The sequence below is a fragment of the Aethalodelphis obliquidens genome, unplaced genomic scaffold, assembly GCF_003676395.1.
Source record: "Aethalodelphis obliquidens isolate GAN/ISIS:26980383/991018 unplaced genomic scaffold, ASM367639v1 scaffold1, whole genome shotgun sequence".
Lineage (NCBI taxonomy): Eukaryota > Metazoa > Chordata > Mammalia > Artiodactyla > Delphinidae > Aethalodelphis > Aethalodelphis obliquidens.
The window spans coordinates 47,169,410-47,179,658 of record NW_020837945.1 but is presented as its reverse complement, the minus strand read 5'-3'; the positions used below and the strand labels follow the sequence as shown (position 1 = coordinate 47,179,658).

Here is a 10,249-nt window from a genome sequence, read left to right as displayed (position 1 = left end):
AGCAACCTGGGAATTCTGGTACTCTGCTCATGGGACTCAGCATAATTTGTACTTCTGTAGCAGAGAACAGCTTTCAGAGGAACATTTTAAATTACAAATCTGGTCCCCAAGCCACATTCAAAAAAGATGATTTCAGACAAAGTAGCTCATTGCCATTTTCCCTTTTCCAACCTCATAACTGTTAATTTAGTGTGGTCAATTTTATTGCCAGTTATTGATTTTAAACACAATTCATTTAGACACCCAGGCAAACTGTGAAGATCTTTAGGAGTAAAAGGAATCTTTCACAATTATCCTCCTTTCCCTGCAAAATCAATTTCATGATAGCAAAGCAAGGATTTGTTGACAGAAACACTTCCATGGTGATGAACTGCAACACCAACGCTGTGGGCTTGCATCATCATTAAATAAATTTGGATGAAAGCTGAGGCTAGTGATGAATGAGAAAGCTTCTGTTTAAAGACATTTATCTTGGGAATTGGCAGTGACCCAACTGTATTACAACATACATGATGGTCTAAATGTTTTCCAAAATTGTTTTTATTTTTAAGTCACCTTGGGTTAGAACTTTAGAAGAAACTACATACATCATTTTACATCTTTCAAAGTAGACATTGATAACATTGCTGCATGAGATGTCTTTCTAGATAATAAGAGAGTACATATAATGTTTTGGTGGGTAGTGATCAACTAATCATGAAATAATAAACAGAAACCAGAAAGAATTAAAGGACAAAGTCTTCCCAGCACTTCCCAAATTTTGTCACATAATGACACAAACAGAAAACACACTGGATACACACTGGATACAATGGATAAAGAGGCAGAGATGATCAGGGACTCCTGATCAGGGACTCCTGTCATCCCCAGGTTGCTCCTGTTGTACTGAAGGAAAGATCCATTTTTGGCACACCTGTAACTAATAGAGTTTGAGAGGCTCTGGGCTATTCATTAGTAGAACTGTTTTGTGAGGATTCAATTTCTTATCTTTTGTGAGCCAGAGCAATTTTATACAATAAAGTTAATACCACAAGTCCTGTGCTCCATGATTAGGATGCACAAATCCTCATTTCATCATCTGCTCCAGATATTAACTATAAATAGGCTTCCCAAGTAATTAACATTATTGGAAATTTACTGGACTTTCAAGGAACTGAACCTCTTTTAGAGGTTCCTCTACTAGGACTACTTCAGTGTAATGACTCATATCCACATCAAAATTTAGGAATGCTGTCATATTAATAACATATATAGATTACTAAAAGTGCTACTAATTAAAGTTTATGGTAAAGAGAGTATCATCTCTGAAAAAAGTACCTTCCCTTTTCCATAAAATCACACAAAGAATGACACATCCTAGATTTTTGGCCTTTAATTTCAAAAATAATTTTTTATAACTCTGCGTGTGTGCACGCACGTGTGCATGTGTGTTTGGGAGGTTACAGAATTTTCTTTTTCATTCACATAAAATCATGGAAGAACCTTGAAAACTAGGAAGGAGAGAGGAAGTGACACTGGAAAATCTTCATATGAGATATGTGAAAGTGGAGGGTTGTATTCCTGAAGAAAAGAAAGCCTTTGAGAGGCTCACAGAAGACAAGACTGTTTCTATAAACATCTGAAAAAATACCTTCCTTTCATTTCATTTCATCTGAAGTCCCAGCTTCAGAACCAAGATTCATTTTACTCAGTCCCCCTATCCCTTTAACTTTTTGAGCTGCAGCATTCTATCACAGATTTGAATGATTTTACCACATTCTTCTTCCCTTTTAAGAGCATTTGCAAAGCTTTCCCAAGGATGCCACTGCTCTCTGGGTCACCCCTTCCAGAAGGACAATGTGCATTACTATAGTTAGATCTTTACACACAAAGGAAAGTCTCTATAAGATGATGACAGGATTATATAAACTCTACCTAGAAGGTTTCTACAACTACATTTCACAATGCCAAGACACTAGGCATGGGGTCTTCATGACGCCCAAAGTATAAATTAAGTTGCACTGTGAGATGGCCATAAAAGGGGTAATTAATTTAAAATTCTTAGACTTGTAGCCTAAGCATTCTGTGATCTTTATTGACTAAAATATAACTCCACACAAAAACATATTTTTAATAGCTTTTTTGATTCCAATTCTTTACGAAGTGAGTCTCCTTTGAAACGTGTTAGACAAAGGCAGGAAAAGAGCTTTAATAACAGTACAGTTTCCCTACATTTTGGTTTCTGTCATTGTTTCCTCCTCCAAAATAATCATTTTACTTTGCAATCCTAAGAGAAAAGATAATCAGGGAATAATGCATGCCCGAAACGTTAGGATCAATGTTTCTGAAAGTAAAATCCAAAACACATGTATGAGAATCCCCTGATGCCCCACCCAGAGCTATCAAAAGTCACAATCTCTGAGCGTAGGGCCCCGGAAGCTGCATTTTTTAACAAGTTCCTCTGCTGATTAGTACGTACCTAAAGAAGGAATTCCATTGTTTTAGGAATTTCTATACTGATAAACACCAGCAAATATGTTCTGACTCTAGTCTTGCTCTATCAGAATGAATTACACCTGTCTCAGGAAGCGTGCCTATTCCACCCTCTAGTGGCTAGCATGACAAACAGAAGGCTTAGTCTCCAGGGTTTTTTTTTTATTCAAGAGAAAAGCTCAATAAAACCTACTATTTTATAGGTGGGATGTTTCCCAGTTTTATAACTGTAGCAAAGCATAGATGCCTGAATAATTAACTCAGCAGTAGCAGGCTGTCTGACACCTACAAGCTCTGTTTCTCCCTCAGATCCCAGGCCCTCAACATAAACCCTACAGCATTTCTTGGGAATGGTCCAGAACACACATTAAAGAGAGCAGTTTGGATGAGCCAAAACAAAGGACTCCATTCACCTTGGGCCACAGTGAAGCAAGAACAAGGAAGATAAGCGGTTCAATAAAATCCCCAAACCTTAAACCCCCTTAAAATTCATTTTCATTTAGATTAAACTTTCCTTTCCAACAGATGGATCCTTCCACTGTGCAGTCAAATACGTCAGAGCAGGCAGCCCCCAAAGGCAACGCTGTAGGGTAAGGAATCCTTAAGGAGTCCAGCAAGTTAACTGGCCAACACACTCCTAAGTACTTTATAATTTGATAATGAATTAACACTGTTCATATGGCAACACATACAAATCTGTCAATATTCTATCAGGACACCAGGTTTTACAACACTTAGAATGGTGCCATAAAAATGTAATCTGGGCTAACCTTTAGCACTGCAGTCAACAATCCTAGAGATAATCCTCTTGTGGCCTCATTTTAAAATTTCACTTATTTTTTCACAAAATTATTGGTCAAGAGAAATAAAAGTTATCTAATTATTTGAGATAATTTTTTGAAAGCCTGAAATTAGTTTTATTTTAGTGAGTTCCTTTTTCCTGCATAGCCAAATGGTTCTGTATGATATTTTTGTAAGGTTACCTGAAAGAGACCTTTTTTTTTTTTTTGCCTATTAATTTAGTTTTGCTTTTTTAAAGGTTAGTCATCTTTGGATAACCAACAATAGGCCCTACAGACCTACAAAGGCTGTCTCACTCTCTGCCATTCTTTAGGTCCCTGGAAGGGTGGAGTGGGTTTACTAACTTACATAGCACTCCTGTCTCTGTGACATGCACAGTGTCTCAGCATGCAGTGTCTTCTCTTCAAAGCACATGGACACAACTGATCAATCCACTGATCATGACAAACTGAATTGGGTGGCTATTAAGGAGACAAAAGATTCACTGTCCTTCAAGAGCTTCTGTCTGGTATGTAGAGATGAGAATCTTGAATCTGACTAAATATAAGCCTCTAAACAAATTTAAAAACCTGCACTGAAGAGTTTCATTGCATAAGGCTTTTTTCCACTAACTTGACAGATTGGCCCAGAGCACATGCATATTTGAACATTTATATTTGTATTACTACCTTGTACCTCTGTCTCTTTCAAAGATACCATACTATAAACCAGTGTTTTTAGATGAGCTTTCCATTTCTCACATGCTTTTGGGAGAAATAAACAAGAGATCTAGACAAACAACCAACTTTGCCTTAATGGGGGAAAAATTGGGTTTCACCAGGATTCCCAAGAACTTAAGAAATAACCCTTTACTGTTTAGACCTTTCAAAGAGTCCTCTCTGAGGAGTTTCAATCCCATTTGTATTAGCTTATAACCACCACAGGCACAATTGTCAAGCTCTATTCATTCCTCGACAAATCACCTACAGAATGAACCCACAAATATTTATGAAGCACCTAATATTACTCATTGTTGTGCAGGACAGCTATGCAGTTGTTAAGATTTAGAATCTAAGGCAGGAGTTGAGGACTACCTTAAAAGGTAATTAAGAGCACAACACAGAAAGGAATTCTATAGATAGCAAAGCACTTATAGGAGTTTCGAGGAGGAGCAGATCACTCTGGGCAGGGTTCAGGGGTCAGGTTTCAGAAACAGATAAGATTTGACCGGAGGAGGGGTGGTGGGCTGGGAGAGGAGGAAAACTTGGGATAGAGAGAAGACAAAAGGCTTTCCAGGAGATGCTCAGTGCAGAGGTATGGAGGCAGGCAGGAGAGCAGAAAACCAGCATTCAAGGAACAGTGAGCAATGCAGTGTGGCTGATGTTGAGATAGCTGGGGCAGGGGTAAGGTGCAAAGGGCACGTATTGTCAGACCACAAAGGGCCATTAATACCGTGCTAGGGAGCACTCTGTCCTCAAAGGTTTCTGGGCAGTGAGATAAGAGAAAACTAATCCTTTATACACTGTTATTTTATTTCATAATAACCCTATAAAGTGGGTATCATCACAATTTTAAAGATTAAAAAAATTTAAATTCTGAGAGGTAAAGAAAATTGTTCCAGGTGGCTCTGTTTGTATGACAAAAAAGAGACATGAACACAGGTCTAATTCCATTGTCCCATGGCAACATACTGAGAAGTTACCTCAGTGCAAGGAGGGGAGCAAAATAAATTGTACCTAATGCTCTCCACTGCCCAGGGACACAGACAGGGCGCCTAACATTACCTGCCTGCGCTCTGCCTCAGAAGCCTGCTGCTTTGGCCAGAACACTCGGAACACCCCTACGTATGCCTCCTCCCCATTGCTTTACCTGGACAGATTTCTCTTCTCTCATCAAGTGATCTACACTGAAAGGTCTGGCTCAAGCCTTACTTCTTCTGAAGCCTACCATGATTACCACAGACGAGAGTGTCAATCTGCCTCCCCTTTCAACTCCTCCCGTCTCCAGGCCACTGTTAGGTTAACTGAAAGGCCAAGCCCCACACAAATGAGCAGGCATGGGGAAGATTCACCTGGGGATGGTGCAGTGGATAAGAGACGGAAGAAAGCAAGACCAAGGAGAGGTACAAGTCCTCATTGTCAGCGAGCACTAAAGCTGCAGTCCAAGTCCACTCTATCCTAAAGCAGGAGTCTATGAGCAAAGGCACAAATTCTAGGCATGAAGAATGAGTTTGGACAGGCTATCAACATGTGAAGAACAGAGGTACCTGATCGGCCTCAGAGATGGCTGGAGTGAAAAGCATCAGAAGTAAGTGAAAATGATCCATAGAAACAGCATCACAAGCATGCACATCAAAGCTTATAAGTAGGTGGCCACCTTGACAGTCCTGACAGTGATCAAAAACCTCCAGAAAAGGCAATTTAGGGATCAAGGTTTAGCCATCAAAAAGACAAGCACCACCAGCTTAGCCCAGAGGTGGTGGAACTTCTGCCTTTGCAGAACCCTTGAAAATCTTCCTGGGATGGTATACCCTAATTCAGGGTTTCCATTTCTCAAGCAACATCATGACTTATAAGGAAAGACTTATGGTCCCAAAATCACTAAAAAAAAAAAAAAGCATTGTATATTTTTTGAGCTCAGAGGGAGAAATGTTAGGGTTCATCCTTGTCAGTCTCTAAATTCTGCTTCCAGTTCAGGATTAAATGACTGTAAACCAAGGGAGCATCACAAATAAAATTGCCATTTTAGAGGAAAATCTTCAAATTGGTCTCCAATTATCTCTCATAACAATTAAGTGCGTATAAAAACCAGCTTCAATGCGGCCAGTCAAAGCAATTCCTCAAGAATTACTATCCTTTACCGTTAGAGAGTTGGTTGTTTTTTTCCCTTCTCTTTAAAAAAAAAAGAGCTATTCCTTTTCTGTTCTTTGCCTTTTAATTGTGTTCTTGCCTGAATTCACTGATATCAGTCAGTTTTGAGGCCTCAGAAAAGTATCATTTTATAGAAAGAGGAGTTAACTAAAAACTGCAATAGATCCCCAAAGAGTCCATAACATAAACATTTAAACACCTGACAGTCCCTTCAGGGCAGCGGGGATTACTCTGAGAAGGATAATATCTCTCATAGTGACAGACATAAGCAGCACAATTTTTTTATATAAAACTTTTTATTCTGATTATAACAATAGTACATATTTATTACAAAAATTTCGGAAAATATAAATGCTGCCAGAGCCGCTGACTTCAGCTTCTAAGAAGGGTAATAAGAGGATTAGGGAGAACAATGGACAACTATTTTTTTAGGTCATCCTATCAACTATGGCCCTATTCCAGGCATTCTCAGACTACCAATGAGGAAGGAAATGTGCTATACGGGGACCATCCTGTAATTACTGATCGCCCCTGTGCTAAGGAGTGGCAGATCCCCCTACAGAGTGTGAGTTTATGTAATCTGTTCAGCCCAGACACAATGGCCCAGGGGACAGCGTGGTCACTGCAGGAGAGAGGCAGAATTTCTTTCCCCCCAGCTAGCCAATCAGTGCCTGGAAAATGGTTCAATCACTGTGCATTGTTCAAGTACTGGAAAGAAATGCCTCCTCAGAGGGCTGCTCTCAGAACTAGTTACACTCTTATCAGTTATTAAGATAGGCAGCCTTGTAGAGGGAATGTGGGCACAGGATAGGGCCCAACAAAACTCACCTCTCAGGCTCTGGGAAAAGGATATAGAAGTACCCATGGTGGGAGAAGAAAAAAGGGGCAGATGAGGAGGAATTACATTTTCTCCCTGGGCTGTCTCAGCTACTTGAATGGTATCAAGAACTTTTCTATGATGATTCTCAAAGCAACAATTCCAAGTTTTCAGTGCCTACCAAACAGTTCCATGTGTGGAAGGTCCAACTACACTTCACACTTGGCATGTGCCCCCACCCCAGTGCACTGTCACTCTTGGATTGCTCTTTGGATTGCTTTGTCTCACTTCTGGTGATGGTCCAGCACCTTCTCTGTCACCCAGGGTCAAAATCTGGGTCCCATTCTCCACTTCTCTTCTCATCCCCCAAATCCAGTCAGCCACTCTGCCCCGGTATTTCTTCCTCTGCCCTCCCCCTTTTATTTGTGCTAGTACTCCCCAAATCCACACCTCAGTACAGATGCTACTGTAAAATAGTAGCATCTCTAATCCCTCACCTCTAATCCAACCTTCACTTGTATTGCTGGTGATCCTTCTACAACACTGTCCTGATCATGGCAATTCTTCAGTCCCTCCCCTAAAAGCAGCACTTACTTAGCACTTACATTACCGAGTGCCCCAAATCCAAACCTTCTATCAGACCTCCACCTCCCACCTCATCTCCTTTTGAAACCCTGGACATAATCTGCACCCTCACCAGGACACAGTACTCACCAACCTCTCACACACTAGCAGGGCTTCTAGCCCTATACCTTTACTCATGCTGTTCCTAGGGCAGTAATGCTCTTCTCTCTTTGTCCCTTGTATTGAAATCTTACTCCTACCTCAAGTGCCAATTCCTCTAGAAATCTCTTTATTTTTCTCAATCTTCCTCTGAGTTTCCAAAACACTTCTGTTTGTACTTTTATTACAGCACTTCATTTTGCCTCATTATAATCGTTTGTTACCCCTCCTATACTATAATCTCTTGAGAGCAAGAATCAGCTGTCATTTAGTTTTGAAACTCTTATATCAATGTTTCTCAAAATGCAGTCACTGATCACATTTATCAGAATTACCAAGGACTCCACAGATTTCTACATACCCACACCTATGAAATCTAGTTCAGGGAATCTGCATCTTAACAAGCTGCCTGGGTCATTCTTGGGCTTATGAAGTTTAAGAACCACTGTCCTACCTTATCCAGGACTTAAATACGGCTGGTAATAGGTGCTCAACAAAGGTGCGCAGGTCTAACAACATACCTGGTGGCCACAGTTGGCTCGCATTTGTTCTTTTCATAGAATCATTGAATGTCAAGGTCAAAGGGCTTTATAGTTGGTATAACTGCATTGTTTTTTGAATAATTAAAAGATAGAAAAAGACAGGAAAGACTAGAAAAAAAATGTTTTCAAGTGAACTCTAAAACAGAAAGACAATGAATAGACTAAGTAGGATAAGGAGGGAAAAGGATGTGAAGATACTTTTCTGGGCCAGAGGTGGTTAGAAACACAGCCCAGTAATTGACACTGCTTGGTCAGCTGCCGCAACTGCTATGCTTAGCAACATGTCTCCAATAATTAATTGGAGAGATGGGAGAACAAGGGATAAAGCAGAAAAACAAGAAAGGTAAAATAAACAAGAAGATAAGTTATGATTATGATCAAGAAATAAGCACCTTAAGAACAGATATAAGGAAAAAGACAAAGATAATAATGTTGACATTAGTAACAACAAACACAGACCTGACACTTCAGATGTGCCCGGGACTTTTCTACACAATATCTCTACCAACTAAGGAACTTGCAAGTAGGCAGTCTAATCCCCAAATAAGGGTTACAGATGAGGAAACTAAGGTCTGGACAGGCTAACTGGCTTGCTCAAGGACACACAGCTAGGTGGTGCCAGAACCAGAATGGGGACCCACCCGGGTCTATCTGGCTCCATAGCCAGTGCTCTAGCCACTAATCCAAAGCTGTTGCAAAATATAAGCTGGCGAATGATTTTTAAAAATTACATGGGTGCAAATGAGGGAATGCAAAAGAGAGGAGTGGGTACCAAAACAGAAGAAGAAAAAAACTGAGGTGAAAAACCTGACAGATGAATAAAAAGAAAGGGAATAAACAAAACCGTTCAAGATTAATATGTTTTAACATTCTATTTCTACATGTGATGCTATGTGCCTGGGCACAAAATGGAAGCAACTAGGTTAGGAAGGATTTTTGAAAACTGTATTTCAATGCTTATTCTTGGATTGCCCTCACTGCCCATGGTGTAATTACTACAGAGAGATTGGGAGGTGACTAGGTACAACCACAAACCATGTTACATTATAAAATACAGGCATCAATTTCCTCTAGCCTTCACCTCAGAAACTGGACAACTCTTAAATACAAATCATAGCACTGTAGCTCTATTTAAAACCAAATGTTCTCTCACAAGAGGTTAGTGAGAATAAGCTAATGAAACTACAGAGTTTCTTTTTGAAGGACCCCCTGCCATATAAAACTGTAAAATCTTTAGTGATAAAGTTTTATTGTATAATGAGGAAGTTCTGAGAAGATCAAGAGAAAAAAGCCAAAGCAGCATATGAAACTCTAGGCTATCTGCCAGATTCATTACCTGTTGTTTCCTTTAAAAAAATAAAAAAATTAATAAATTAGCAGTGATTTACCAAACAATATAAAAGACAAAAGAAGACAATAATATTTCAAAGGTTTTTTTTCTCAATTTAGCATTTCCTCCTTTTCATCACCATATCCATCATTATTACTTATGTACTTTCCCATTAAACAGAGAAAAACAAAAATACAAAGCACTGCTATTCTGATAACACACGGCCTTGACCAAGCATTCCACAGCTGGGTCCCTAAGGGAGTCAGGCAGCCCTGAATCCACCCCCTCCCTGCACCACCCCAATGACCACAAATGAAAATGACCCACCGTCTTTGGGAGCCTTGAGCCTTTCCACCCCTACAGCTAAAGGTGTAATGAGAGGCCCTGCAGTCCCTGGAGTCAGGAACATTCCTGAGGGAACACAGCTTTCTTACACAATATGTTGCCAATACATCTCCAAAAAGGTTCAAAGCAGTTACAAAATTAATCTCATTTAGAGAAAAGGAAACATCCTGACTCCAACTGTATAACTAGGATCTGACAGCTTCCTCATTAAATGCTGATATTGTTCTGATGTTTGCCCTCCATGATAACATGAAGGAGCACAAGGATCAAGTAGAAACTGGGTTATAGAATTAAGATTTTGAATAAAACATTTTCACCTCTCTATAATTCTTTTGGTCACTAAGGCTCACTGACATCTAATGACTTGCTA

General features: G+C 39.8%; 1 protein-coding gene across 2 annotated transcripts in view; it reads right to left on the bottom strand.

Annotated features, from left to right (window-relative positions):
- CMSS1 (cms1 ribosomal small subunit homolog) overlaps nt 1–10,249 on the bottom strand; it is a 381,549-nt gene that overhangs the window by 356,908 nt on the left and 14,392 nt on the right. The window lies entirely within an intron of this gene.